Source organism: Cynocephalus volans, chromosome 5, assembly GCF_027409185.1.
Source record: "Cynocephalus volans isolate mCynVol1 chromosome 5, mCynVol1.pri, whole genome shotgun sequence".
In the NCBI taxonomy this organism is placed as follows: Eukaryota; Metazoa; Chordata; class Mammalia; order Dermoptera; family Cynocephalidae; genus Cynocephalus; species Cynocephalus volans.
The window spans coordinates 56,440,137-56,452,919 of NC_084464.1; positions in this window are offsets into that span (position 1 = coordinate 56,440,137).

Consider the following 12,783-nt stretch of genomic DNA (forward strand, 5'->3'; position numbering starts at 1 on the left):
GTAGATATTATTTCATTACTTTTAAAAAAATTTATTTTATTTATTGAATCAAAGTTGATTATACATATTTTTGGGTTCGACATTGAGATATGTTGATCAAATCAATATTACTAGCATTTATATTGTTACAAATCGTAATTATTCTTTATGCCCCTTGTCCAATCTCTCCCCTTCCCCCTCTGCCTCCCCCCTCCCCCCTCTAATTACCCTAGATTATTATTTTATTACCTCTAATCCAACTTTTTATTTTGAACATTTTCAAACCTTTAGAAAAGTTGAAAAAAATTTACAATAAATACTCTACCTAGATTATTCATCAATTAGCATTTTGGTTTTTTTCTTTCTATTTTTTTTCCTCAACCATTTTCAGGTAGCTTGCAGACATCATGATACTTCATAACCTAAAAACTCATAATATATATCCAAAATACAGTTATCACACACAGGAAACTTACAATATTGTCTACTACTATTTAAATATTAAAATAATATATTACTATATTACCTTGTATTTAAATAATATTAAATATACCAGATAATAAAATATATTAAACATCTCAAATTGTCCCAAGAATATTCTTTATAGCTATTTAACAGCAGTTCTAGTACTCAATCAAGGATCACATATTGCATTAGCTGACATGTCTCATTAGTCTCCTTTAATTTAGAATAGTCCTCTGCAGATCACTCGGAGCAAGGGCTTGAGTGTCTGAGAGGTAAGAGGACCCTTGCAGGAGGCGCCCAGGGAGAAAAAAGGAGATGGGTTTGAGAAGGCCAGCTGAGGTGGACTTTAGGTGTGAAGCTAATGATTTGGGCCACAGGAACCATTGCAAGTTTTTTGACAATGACCCAGTGAAAGCAGTGCTTTAGGATGGCTCATCTGGCTGTAAGGTGCAGAATACACTGGAGCTGGGAAAGCCTTCACAGCGGCAATGTGGAGCAGGGTGGCACTGGCCTCTACCCTCGTCCTCTCCCCAGCCCACCCACTCTGCCTTCCTTATTCTGTTTCCAAACCTAAGGTGCTATTTCCCATGCCTCTCTCCTCTGCTTCTGGTTTTACTTATCTCTATCCTGTTTCTCTTCCTCACCCTTTCTTTCTGACCTTCCGCCCACGACTCTTCCCTTCAGATCTTCATCTAAAACATGGAACTGAGTGAGAGGGAAATTGGGGTCTTTGTCAGGAAGGAGGGGACTCCATACAACAGTGGGGAGGAGTACACCTGGCCTGGTTTTTCTCAAGTTTGAGCAGTCACCTCCCAGAACATGGAGAGTAAAAAGTGAAATCCCTGAACCCAGGAATTTTGTGGTTTCTGGTTTTAGCCCAGCTTCCTTCCTCTTCCTGTAGGCTTCCTCCTCCACCAAGAATCTAGAGAGTTAGAAAGCTTCAGACTTAACTGCTACACCCCTCAGCTTGTAACCATGGTCTTCCTGTGTCCTTGCCTGGTCCGTCAGTGCCAAGTGGCACTTTCCTCGTGGTGTAATGGGATTCTGGCTACTGCTTTCAAGGGCAGGGCAGGCAGGAAAGCATGGTCCCCGGGGGGGGGGGGGCCCTAGGTGGGCATGGTAACCAGGACCTTCAGGGAGAGGTCTGGTCTGGGAGGTGGCCCAGGCTGGGAGTAGAGCCCTGGCTGGTGGGGAAAACATGGCAAATGAATCTGGAACAGGTGGGGCTTTGGGAGCCATTCAAAGCCCACTGGCTAGACTGGCTACTTGGCTGTTTCTCACTATGATACCTGTTCCTGCAAATACTGATAAGTGCTTAGTAAGTAACTCACTGGGAAGGAGGAGGAGGAGGAGGAGGTCGAGGAAGAAGGAGGAGGAGGAGGAGGAGGAGGAGGAGGAGGAGGAGGAGGAGGAGGAAGAAGAAGAAGAAGAAGAAGAAGAAGAAGAAGAAGAAGAAGAAGAAGAAGAAGAAGAAGAAGAAGAAGAAGAAGAAGAAGAAAGGGAGGAGAAGAAGAAAAAAGAAAGCCCTTGTTTGTAGTTTGCTGATTTCTGTAATTGTAAATACTCCCATCATGGCCAAGTTCAAGCTACCAGTATGATGTAACCAAAACTGGAGTTGAGAAGCGATGTGCACACCTGGCTCACAAGCTGATGTGGGCTGGCTCCAGCACATCTCTTCTGTCTCTGCAAAGTGCCTGAAAATCTTTTCTTTAGGGGAGCCCTAGAGATCCTGGAGCCCCTTCATAATTTTTGAGCCCAAGTGGAAACCACAAATGAATTTTCTAGGCTACGCTTGGGAATGGCTTGTGCTTTGGGGTTATGTGGCTGTAGTTGGGGGGGATTTCTTGCTTTAAGTTGTTTCAGGTTTGTTAATTCCACCATAAACTGTATCTGTTCTTTGGAATGCATGTGTCAATTGCCATTATAAATGGTTACTGTATCCATGTCCCTGAAGGCAGAGCCTTGATTGTAAGCTTCATCAATATGATGAAAAGGAACTAAATAAATACAAAGGTGAAGGAGAAAACCTGGCTTATGTTGAAAGTTCTCATGCTTGGCAAGGGTCCCTGGTAGAATCCATTTCCCTGAGAAAATTTGGTGGAATATCAGTGTTGGAATTAGGTGGATATGATTTAGATCTTTTGCTGACCTTGGGCAATTGTTACCTTTTTTGAGCTCAATTTTCATGTTTCCTATATGAGATCATGGTGGAGATTACATGAGATAACATATATAAAGTGTAGAATGTGTGAAACATACATTATACATATAAATTGCCTAGTACAATATCTGGCACAGACTAGATACTTAATTCTTGATTCCTCCAATGTAAAGAGCAATGGGCTTTGGGTATACATGAAAGCAACCCTTAAGCAGTCCTCATCAGGAGAACCCAAAAGGGAAGAGGACAAGGAGGGCACAGCATGGCAAGTCTCGCATCTGAGAGTCCAGACAGCCATGAGAGCAGGGCCTTATTAGTTGCCACTGCTGTCTGCTGGCTTTGGCTTCCTCGTCAACCAAATGGTAGTAGCACTAGGTGGTTGATTTCAGAGGGGAAGTAAGGAGGAAGAGAAAAGTCTCTGTGAGTTGTTTTGTTTGCCAAGCAGAATATAAATTGAGAACCCTGCATATAGCGTGAAGGATATGGACGCCCGCTGCACTATGCAACAGCAGTGAGGGAGGGAGGGAGGGAGCATAGAGAAGCCAAGTGTGTGGGAAAAGTATCCTCTTCTTAACTCAGACTGGTGAGTCCCTGAATACTAGTTGCAAACAAGTAATAAGGGAAAGTCAACAGGTTAAGGAGGAAGAAGAAAAGTCGTGGTGAGTTAGAGAACCTCCTGATTCAATATGAGAGGCTGGGTGACATGCTCTGTCAGGGGCTTGGGTCTTTAGCATCACTCTGCCCTGGCTAACCTTGCTACTAGGACAAGTCCCTTCACAGTCTTGAGGCTTCAGCTTTCATCTTAGCAAAATGGTGATGGTGGTGGCCTTAGAGAGTTTCCAAATTCCCATCTAGTTTCCTCATTCTCTTTTTTAACTGAGGCAGGTGCCAAGGCTGGCTTCTGAGGAGTACAGGGGCAGGCTCATGTGAATGGAATACACTGGCATCACCACCTCCATCGTCCAATGTTTGCCATTCTCTTGTTAGATCCAGTGGAGAATGGCCGCTGTCTTTCTTCCATATTGTTTCTAGCTTTTTGGGGACAGTTGATACATGGCATTAACATTCTGTATGCCAGTGATACATGCTGCTGATAATCCCTGGTTTCCCACTGTATCTGGATTAGGTATCAGGACACTTAATGCATTGAAAGTGCGCAGTTGAGCTGAGCACCAAGCCTGACACGGTGGCCATGCTTTCATATTTGGACTGGGAAAAAGGGAGCTTGAGAAGAGTTTAGCCTTGGAAGGACTCCTGATCTCTGGAAGGAATCTATGACAATCTCCTTCTCATGGGACACTTACCCAGTTATCAATGGACTCCTTGCTTATGGGGTCAGTCAGTCTTGTTACAATGTTGTTTCACTTGTACCATGGAGATAATAATATCTGCCCTGCCTTCATTTTAGGATTCCAGGGAAGTGCTTGGAAAACTATCCAGTGCGATACAACTATAGGGTTATTAATAATGTTGCTATTATACATTTTGATTGATGAGATTTTGATAATGAGGAAGCCCTCCCCTCCCCACCCCAGCCACAGAACCGGTTCCCAAAAGTACATCTCATTCCACACTCCAAAGACATTTCTTGGAACCACATCTTAGTGTGGTTCACCCAATAAAAAGCTCCTCCGGCTCCAAGCTGGCATGAAAGTTCATCACAACATTTGCCATCAATAAAAACCCAATTCTTTCCATGTGAGAAGCATTACAGCTGTCGAATGGTTATTGAGTGATGATACCTGAATAATGGGAATACAGGAACAGGAAAATGTACAAAGAGAAACTTTACAGGCACGCCAAATTGTACAGATAGAAATGCCGATATTGGAGGGAATGAGTTAAGCACATCAGAGTACACTCGCCTTCACCCAGCAGGACAGATAAGGAGAGCGGGGAGATGGGAGGTGGGAGGGAGCAGTGGGTAGACGTGAGAGAATCAACAATGCCCACTGGTAAGTCACACACAGAGAGGAACTGTGACAGATGTGACCACGGCTGCTCTGTGGCCAGACCTCTAGCCCAAGATTTTTTCAAAAGTTATCTTCTAGAAAGTTCGGTCACAATAGCTGGTAGCCTTACAGTTAAGCTCCTTTGGCCACCCAGGACCCCTGGAGCTCATTCGAGCTACATCATGCTCGAAGGATGGGAAGCTGAAACAGAACACCAAGGCAGCTGCCTCTTCGAGGCTCCCAGAGAAGCTCAGCTTTGTTCAGAAACGCAGCCTGCTGCCCACGAGCCTTCCTGGCGAGGACATCCTTCCTACTCTTTGGCGCAGCTCTTCCCCCTGCCACTTCAGTTCCCATCCACCTCCCTGTTCTGCCGAGTGTGCTCACGTGCTACCAGCCCACCCCTGGCCATTCCTGGCTGCCCAGAGAGACGTGGGTCGGTGTGGTGGACAAAGAAGTCTCCAAAGAAGAGCTGGGGTTGAGCACGGCTTTATCCACTGACTTGGGCCTGGGGCAAGTCGCTGAGCTTTTCAGCCTCATTTATTCCATCTGTTAAAAGGGAATGATTCCTCCCTCATGGTTGAGTGTGAGGAACAGATGGGGTCAAATACTGAATCCCCCACATAAAGAACTATATACCTGTGAGGTATTGGTCGGGTGACCATACTCCTGGTTCGCCTGGGACAGACTGTTTAGGACTGTTGTCCTGATGAAATCAGTAATGGGGCCCCATATCATTTATGAAAGTGTTCTAGTTCAGGTGATAAATTATATCATCCTGGATATTGTGATTATTGACAGACCGAAATTTGGAGGGACCAAATGAGGCTGGTAACTCTCTCAAAAGACACTCAGTTGCTCAGAGTCCTTGTCTCTTCCTCTTCTGCTGCAGCTGAGAACTTCATATCCATCAGTCCTGCTCACTTTCAAAATAGGAATTCTTCAGTTAGTCGATTAAAAGAAATAACAGCTCTGTTTTAATTTCAGCAACGGCTTTGGAATGAAAAGACTACTAATTACTCCAATTAACCAAGCACATTAAGTGCACATGTTCAAACAAATATTAAAATAGCATCAATCTTGGTCCTGAAGTTCTCAGGATGCTGGAATGCATAAACATTTAGTGGAAGAAATTGTGACTTCAGAGAAAACACAAACAAAGCAGCCTGTTTGTTTGTGAGACTGCCTACTTGTGGAGAAGAAACCAAGAGACGTGGAAAGACATAAGGGTGTCTCCCCAGTTTATGTTTGCAATTATTGCCGGGAGGAGACAGAACAAAGAAGTTCCTATTTATAGCCGAAGTCTTAATCATGAGAAAACACAATATACTATCGGCATTAATAAAATAAAACTGTAGTTTATCAAAAGAATAAACTGTCTTCCGGGAAAATAAATAACTCTTTCCATTTCCTGACTCCATATAGAAGGTTCTGGAATACCGCTTTACTTACTAGTGATGAGAGCCAAGGGGCGTCTGCTGGTGCTGTGGGAGCAGACGGGCTTTCTGCTGGAAGCTGGGTCTGCAGCAGGGCACACGAAAGGTTCAGGGTTGAATGTGCTTCTGTACTTGTAAACAGCAAAGCCAATGAAGGCCGCATGTTACTGCATGTACCTCCAGCCCTTTGGTCATTTCTCAGGGCTCATACCTCCAGAAAGGCTACAAGGGAGCAGGGGAAGAAACTCAAGAACAACGCTGGCTACTTGGAGAGGATTCTGGTTAATAATGGTCTTAAGGTTCAGAATCCCGTTTTGGTTTGGAACAGATCAAATGCTGGAGAGGGATGGCCAGTGGCAGGCTCCTCTGTGTACAGAAGCAGCTGTCCCAGCCTTAGGAGAAGGCACCTGCCCCGCATTATGGTTTGTTCTTTTTCCTTCCCTCCCTTCTTCCCTCTCCCCTTCTCTCTTCGTCTCTCCTCTCTCCTCCCATTCATTCACTCTTTCACTGTTTGTTCAACACCACCATAACACTTTAAGTTCTTTAGAACTAAAAAAACGTTTGAACTGTGCTCAATGCTGTGGTAAGGAAACACAGTTTCTTGCCTTAAAGATCTTACTCTCTTGTTGCAGAGGCAAGATTTCCCCTCCGAACATCTTTATTTTGATCACTGATAACATAATTTCCATAATAGGCCAGGCTTTTATTTTCTGAATTCACGAAGATTCCATCTCTTTCATCCTCTCTATTCAGTCCTATTGGTTTTGCTTTTACTCTATTTTTTTTTTTTTCTGTCTCATCACTAGCATTTTCCAGAAATGGAAGGGCAAGGGTGGGGTGGGGGTGGGGGTGTCTTTATCTTCTCTTTTTTAAAAATTAATTTTTAAAAAACAAGTATTATGTTAGTACAATGGCCAAGCACACTGTGCCAAGTAATTTCTATATTATCATTCCATTAACCCTCACAACAAACCTTTAGAGGTCTGTTATTGCCATTACTATTTTACTGATGCAGAAACTAAGGCATCTGAGAGAGGCTTCGTGACTTGTGCATGTCACACAAGTGGAGCTCTAGAAGGCCCAAGGAATGGCCAGTTTGGATACCATTCTGGAGGCACTGAAAATGATAAAGGTCCCTCCGTTTTCAGGTAACCTGGTTCTTTGCCTTTTGGTTGCTTACAATCTCCTATCTAACGACTGGATAATGCAGTGCCAGGAAGTGCCTGGTCTAGGGCACAGAGGGTGCACTTGCCAGCCCCATTCAAGGGCTCATGGCATGGTTGGAGTACTTTCCTGTCCCTTCCAAAAATTTATCTGAAAGTCCAAGGTCATTCTAGATCCTCCAGTGTGTGGACTGGATTGGGGAGGGTCGCTGGAGAAAAGGAGAACATGCAAATGAGGTGTTTTTTTGTTCATTCTAATCAAATTGACTTTGTATTTGAGGAGGCTGTCAAGGCCACCGTGGTGCTTCATTCTCTGTCACGCCAAACAACTTCAGGAAAGATATCAAGGAATGAGTCACTCATCTGTAGGAATACTCCAGAATGTCCAATGAGTCTCCTGTAGGAGCAAACTAGAGCAGACGTTGTTATGTTATCATCGTCATCATTAAGTAATTGTTCCTTCAATTTCACTCAATTGCTCTTTGTAACACTAACCTGCAGGAACAGGAACAGTCAACAAGTTCTGTCACTTCTTTCATTTTAGATTTATTCTTTCCTTCAATCCCACATTTATCACACTAGACCTGACAATAATTTTAGTTGTTCCAACTTATTTCTCTGACTTCAGTCTTTGTCTCCTGATCTGTCAATCCATCTTACACTCTATTCCCCAAATAATATTCCATTCTCAAGTCCCTATTGACTCAAAAATCTACAGTACCCCATTGCCTATTTTTGAGTTTCTTTTTCATTGTAAAAAAATATAACTTACTTATAGTCCCAAATGCAAATAATGCAGAGCATATAAAGGAAACTATTATATATATATATATGCTTCCTTTATTCAAACCAAAGGATTGTTCTTTACTTTAAGATTCTTTCTTTTCTTCTTTGTTAACTTTAAAATTTTTGTAATCCATGCATATGCTAAAAAATGTCATTCAAATTATAATAGAAGTCTTGTAATGAAAAACAATAGTCTCCTACCCCGTCCTTCAACTGCACAGCCTGTTGAATCAAAGTCAAATACCTCAGCTAAACTTTTGGAGTTTTCTCTGACCTGGTGCTGCTTGAGTTACCTTCTGAACCTTGTTTCCACTTCTCAGCTTGGGCCAACTGCTCCCTCCAGGACAGGCTCTAGTCCAATTGCTTTTGTCTTTTAATTGGAAACTTCAGTCCATTTACATTATTTGCAATAACCAAACTGTTTGGATTCATTTCTCCCATCTTGTTTTTTACTTTCTAATAATATTTAGCCTTCTTTTTCTACGTTTCTTGTTCTTTTTTCTCCTTCGCATCCTTGTTTTGCATTGATTGGTTCCATTCACCCCACTCCCAGTTCCAACTTTTTTTCCCCAAATATTCTGTTTCCTTTAGTGGTCACCTTAGAAGTTTTAAATATGCATATTTAACATAATATTATTAAACTCTTAATTAATATATTTAAGCTCTTTCAAAATAACACAGGAAACAAAAACCTTTTAAATTCAAATTGCTCTCTTCTAAACTTTATATGCAGTAGTTGTCCAGGATTTCAATTCTCTCTTGATTTTAAAAAAATCCATAAATTAGATATTATCATTCTTTTACACCATAAGTGTTTATTTAGATTTATCCACATGTTTACCTGTATCTTTGCCCATTGACTCACCTGCATTTCAGACCTACCTTCTGAGATCATTTCCTTCTTTCTAAAATGCATGTCTTTTAGGAGTTCCCACAGTGACAGTTTTCTGGTAGTAAAATCTCTGTTTGTGATAGTCTGAAGTTGTGTTTCCTTGACACCTCCTCCTTTGGTTTTAGAGGTTGATATTAATACAGCTAATTTTCCCTGCTGTTCTTGAGAATTCAGCTGTCAGCTTGTCCTTCTTTTTTATATAATCTTCCTGATCTCTCTGATTACTTTTAAGATCTCCTCTTTGTCTTTGCTGTTCTGTAGTTTCACTAAGGTATATCTAGGAATGAATTTCTTTTTATTTATGCTGCTTGGGATTCTCTGGACTTTCTCAATCTGTACACTGGTGTCTTTCATTAATTCTGAAGAATTCTCAACCATTATCTCATTTAATACTGCTTCTTTCCATTCTCTTTATTGCTTCTTATAGAACATTCTCTGTCTGTTCTCAGGTTTCTTAACTATTTTCATATTTCTCATTGCTCCCCCCACCTCTACTACTAGAGTCTGTGTAATCTCTTCAGTATTCCAGTTTATACATTTTATCTTTTAGCCTAATCATTGAAACTTTAATTTCATTTATCATATTTTTTTCCCCTAAATTTCTATCTGGTCCTTTTAAAAATGTCGTGAATTATGATAGTCTCTTTTTCCTTTGCTATACTTTCAACCTCCTCTTATATTTTTTGAGGATATTAAATATGCTGATTTTATTCTATGTTTGAATAATTCCAATATCTGAGGTCTTTGAAGGTTTGATTCTAGAGTTTGCTATTTCTATTTACTTGTGTGTTTAGTGATTTTTTTTTTAATGAGCCCATTTTCTTCATAACTTAATATGTAGGAATTCTTTGAAGCCCCATTTAAAATATTTTCTTCCAGAAAAGATTGGAATTTGCTCTTGCCAGGAGCCTGAGGGTATCATCAACTTGTAATCAATTTAAATTTTCAGGGTTTTCTTTCAGCCACACTGGTTGTGTATATTCAGGCCCCAAACTCATAAAAGTGCAGATCTGGAATTAGAAATTGGGAGGGAATTTTTTTATTTTTTATTTTTCTTCTTTTTGCTCTAGTGAGAGCTAAGGCCAAGCCAGACATGTATCTCCATCTTCTTGTTCTGTGGGTTAAGTGTTTTCTAGTTCTCTCACCAGAGTGTTGCCCTTTAATGATCTCAGCTCTGTTTGTGGGTCTCCACTCTGACCTTTTACTCATCTTGGGCTTCATGTGTGGGAAATTCTGACTCCAGCACTTGATGATGACTCTGGATTTGGGCTTTCTAGACATTTGTGGGGCCCAAGGAATTACTCACTTTATAGCTGGATCTATCATACATTAAAAAATATTTTTATATGTTACCTAGTTCTTTGAGGGATTTTCTGAAAATCTAGTCTAGTCTATTCCCCAAAAGATAAGAGTTCACTTTTTTGCATTGTAATACTGGGCAAATTATGTCTCTGAACTTTGGTTTATTTCTATCAGTAAAGTGGAATAATACCTATAACATTAATATTTTGGGGAAGATTAAGTGAGATACTGTATATAAATGCCTTCCACACAGAAGTTTAATGAATGATGATCGTTGTTATTACTACTGCTGCTATTCTACTACTACTATTACTATTAGTACAACAACAAGTACTACTAACAGCATAAAAGGGCTTGCTATTCCATAGAGAATCAAAGAATTACATGGTTGTAAAAAGAAAAATAGTTGACTTTTAAAATAGTTAAAATTTAGCTTTCTAAATATATTCTTCCTGAATACTATGTACGGAAGGGGCTTTTTTTTTTTTTTTTTTTTAGCACCACTCTAAAGTAGCTAATAATAACAGACCTGAGCCCTGTAAGACATGAGCTCTGTCCTCTGAGCTATACCTTTGATAGGGGTATGTGTGTGGGCTAGAAGCTAGGCTCCATCAATAACCAATGTCAGAGTCCATCGTGGAAACACTTCCGTTCTGTGCAGCATGTGTGGGCAAGCTGAAAGAACACCATTTATTGGAAGAAAGGTGCTATACATATACAACGAGGTGTTATATTTATTATTATTTCTATTTTTAATTCATTCAAGAAAGAAGGTGCGGCAAGAACTTTTATTGAGGTCCAGGGTCAAATTGGGCTCAGAAGCATGAAGGGGAACATGGTTGTGTTCTGATTGGGATGCGTGTGACGTTGGGCAGGTCAAGTAACCTCTCAGAGCCCCATTCCCTTCATTTGAAAGACAGAATAGTGGGACTGTGTAGCTTTAGGAAACTTCTGCATCTAAATTCTATCTCTTATTCTCATCCACTTCCCCTGGGCTTCCTAGTTCGCTACCTTCTAAGACCCACAGCCACAGCTGTGTGAAAGAATACTATTTAATCCATCAGTTTGTGCCCAGGGTCACCCGTTCTCTAATGTGAAAAACAATAGGCAGAGCCACGGTAGAAACAGAATCCTTCACTTGGATTTGTCCTCCCCAGCCTGAGGAGATAGTCATCCGTCTCAGATGTGTGTTTGGAACGTGAGGGGCCACAGCAAGGTGCCACAATTGCCACCTAAGAAAGGAAGTAGTTGGAACTGATATCCTGTGAGTGCGGTTAGCCATGTGCAGAAGTAGCCACACCTAGAGATAGTTTGTGGTTGTGTTTCTAAGATGACTTAAGAAACAACCTGATCCTATCAAGAGGACTACCCAAGCCTGGAATGCAATTCCAGGGAGTGAAACTACAGCACTTGTACATGCCCTGTTAGAAGAAGGGGATGGCTGAAGAGCATTGGTCTCTCTGGAGTCTGAAAACTGGGTGGCTTGAGAGCAAAGGCATATTTCAGTTGATAGAACATATCAGGAAAGGGCAGAGACATTACAGGGCTATGGGACTAGGATCAAAGGTTGGCTCTACAACTCTTAAGCTTTTCCAGCCTCTCGTCTCTAACCGGAGGCTGGAAGCAATGGCATGGGGGCTGTCCTGTCATTGTCCCCCAAACTTCAGTTATTCGAATGCCACAGTCAGATGTTTGCTGCATCCACCTGCTACCTGCCTTATTATTCCTTACTTTTCATATTTAAGTTGGTTTCTTTTTTATTTTAAAAGAAAGCTTTCTATTGCTATCAGAAATTAAAAAAAAACAGTGTCACTTGACACAATTAGAACATAAACATACACACACACACACACCCCTGCACAAAGGAAAGCAAAGTAATGTCGTCAAGTCCCAGGTAGGTACTGTTGCTTGTGAGAAGTCTCTGGGCCTGAGGATTGCTCTCTTTTTGTTAAAGTGGAGATTAACAAGCACATCCAACTAAAACTTTTCTTCGTGGAGATTGAAGGATTATGATAGTAATGGGTAAAATTTGTTAATTCCCTTTTACATGTCTTCCCACCGACACCTCCACAATCATGAGACAGGTACTTCTCTATTATTTCTATCCATTTTTTCCAGCTGAGGACATCAAGGTTGAGTGAGAATAAATCACTTGCTCAGAGCACACACCTAGTTAGGGGTGTAGACACAATGGGAACCAAAGTGATTTGAGCAGGACTATTTCTCCTCTCACGTGATCAATCAGTGTTATTTCATGCTATGACTTTATGCCCTTAGGTGCTGCCTAAGAGCATTTCCTGCATCTTGTGAGTTACAGGCATCCTATTGGAAGGCACTCAATAAGGCTTGGTCGTTTTCCTCCCCCAAGCTCTCCTGTCCATGGGCCAGACCACCTTGAACCTTGGTTCCACTATTCAAAGATACTTGAAGGAAAGTGGCTACTTCAAGCTGTCACCACTCAAAGCACTCGCCATTGTTCTGTGACAGCTCTTCATTTACAGGCAGCCTTCCACTGATGACTTGCTTTCCATAGTAGACTTTCCAGTTGGGGAGAGAATGAACCCATCAGCTGATTGCAGTACTCAATTTTTGGTTCACAAATGTACCTCAGTGACTGGTACAGGACCCTCTGTTATTGAATGAGTGAGTG